This window comes from Trachemys scripta, chromosome 3 (genome assembly GCF_013100865.1).
Source record: "Trachemys scripta elegans isolate TJP31775 chromosome 3, CAS_Tse_1.0, whole genome shotgun sequence".
Classification (NCBI taxonomy): Eukaryota; Metazoa; Chordata; order Testudines; family Emydidae; genus Trachemys; species Trachemys scripta.
Genome location: NC_048300.1, coordinates 172,418,432 through 172,420,834, shown reverse-complemented (window position 1 = coordinate 172,420,834; position 2,403 = coordinate 172,418,432).

The window sequence follows — 2,403 nt, the reverse complement described above, 5'->3', positions numbered from 1 at the left end:
CCCTGCGCCCCCAGCCGGGGGCGCAGGGTCTGGGGGCTGCCCGGCAAACCCTGAAGCCGGTAGCGCTGGGGCAGCCCTTTCCCCCTGGCTGGGAGTGGGAGGGAGGAGGGGGCGGAGTTAGGGCGGGGAAGGAGTGGAGTTGGGTGGGGCTAGGGGTGGGGAAATGGGCGGGGGCAGGGCCCGTGGAGGGTCCTCTTTTTTTTATTTATGAGATATGGTAGCCCTAGAGGATGGGAAACTTAAACTTGATACAATTTGAAAGATGTGAGGGAGCCAGAGAAAGGAGTTGCAAAGGGAGTTATGTAGTCAGAGCAGCAGGAGAAAACAAGGATTTTAACACCACAGTTTGTATTGAAAGGTGTGGGGTGAGAAGATGTGAGGAGAACAGGAATGAGGAGGATGCAATAGCTGAGGAAATAGATGACCACCAACACCTGGACAGGGTTTTTAGCAGGAGAAGAGGAACAGACATATTTTAGAGATATTATTGAGGAAGAGATGAGGTTTGCTGAAAGGCAGAATCATATTTGACACAAATCTAAGATTACAAGTCTCTGTGATAGGGAAGATGTCAGTGCTGTCATCTGTGAAGAAGGGGAAAGTGTTGTGAGGAAGGAAGCTCAGACTTTGAGATAAGGTTGGGCTGTCCAGACAATGTAGAGCGACCAGACGTCCCATTTTTGCCGGGACAGTCCCTTTTTTAAGCCCTGTCCTGGTAAAACTGGGCATTTGTCCCGTTTGCTCATGCCAGCTGATCTTCAGATGGCAAGAGCAAGCTGGATAAATGCACAGTTTTGCCAAAAAAGTGGAGTGCCACCTGCTAGCAGGTCACAGAGAAACGTAAGGAGGGAGGGAGGGCAAGCAGCAATGCCAGCCCTGTGCAGGAGGGAGGTCTCGGGAAAGCAGCTCGGGCAGGGCCAGCCCCGTGCGGGCAGGTGACAGGGGGTCTTGGGCTGGTCCCGTGTGTAAGGAGGAAAGGGGGGCCTCGGGCCAGCCCCTTGCGGTGTCCCGTTTTCCCTTTGGGAAAATATGGTCACTCTAAGTCAATGCTGAGATGTGCGATTGCATGGGATGTGGGGGGAGGGCTCTGAGGTGAAGAGGTAGGTTTCAGTGGTGGTAGCTGAAACAGTGGGAGCAGCTGCAGCTACTACCAATTCATGCACATTTACTAGCACTAAAATCAAACAGGTCTTTTTAAAAAAGCTAGAAAGTTCAGGTAGGTCCAGTTTTTAGAACAATAGTTCAAAGAGCACTTTCGGAAGCATTTTTGTTTTGTAATAAGTGTCAGAAACATATGATTGAAAATAAAAACTCTGAACTCCATTGTTCAAAGCTGTTGCTAAAGTGAAGGGCCAACATTAAGGAGCCTATTTAGGATTCTGTACTTTAGCATGGTGTGATGAAGGATGGTTTTGTGGTTAAGGCACTAGAAAACTCAGGAGCTGTGGGTTCAGTTCTTACTTGTACTACAACTTTCATTGTTGTTTTGGGCATGTCATTTAATCTCTCTGTACCTCCGTTCATCTGTAAAATGGGCATAACCATTCCTTTCTTACAGTCTAAACAGACAACCCAGACAAAGGATGTAAGCTCTTGGGGGCAGGGACTGTTTCTTACTATGTGTTTGTACAGTGCAAAGCACAATGAGGCGATGATTCTGGAGTGCTTAGGCATCAGTGTAAAGCAATATTAATATTTATCAAATTGAATAATGATTACTATAAAAAAGTCAACATTTACTAGACACTGATATCTAAAATATCTGTTTTTCTCCGAGAACAATTTATAGCTGTGGCTGTTGTGTGGTATCAGTTGTCAAATGACTTTTTGGTGGCTGTGAGACTGTGTATATAAATATAAATATAGTCTTTTCTGGCTTTGAGAACCTACATATGTGGGGTTTTTGTACTGGTTCTCTTTCTAAATATAAAAAATGGATCTACTAATATTATCATACTGTGCGTTGTGTCAATGGGCTGTACAGGATTGAAAATGAAGCCTTCAACAGACTAACAAAATTTGGTGTTTAAAATGTACAGTTCAGCCCACTTAATATCTTTATTAATGACAGTTTTCCCATGCACCAAACCATTTTGCACTAATTCAGTGCAGTTTTGTCTGTTTAATAATAATTGACAGTAAATGACTTCCTGCTTAAATATCAATTGAAAATCAGTGATTTCCTGCTCCCAACTGCACTTAGTGTCAATCATTGAATATGGCCCCGTTTGGCATGAGTGATTTTTTTCCATTAACCACATTGTGTTGGTTTGTTTTAGTTGAGTTGCGTAGGGCTGGATTCTGTTGTGTTACTCGGGTTGAGTGGTAGATATTTCTCAAGTAGCACCAGTGGGACTGTTCACGGAGCAAAGATAGTGTGGGTAAAGATATCCGAATCTGACC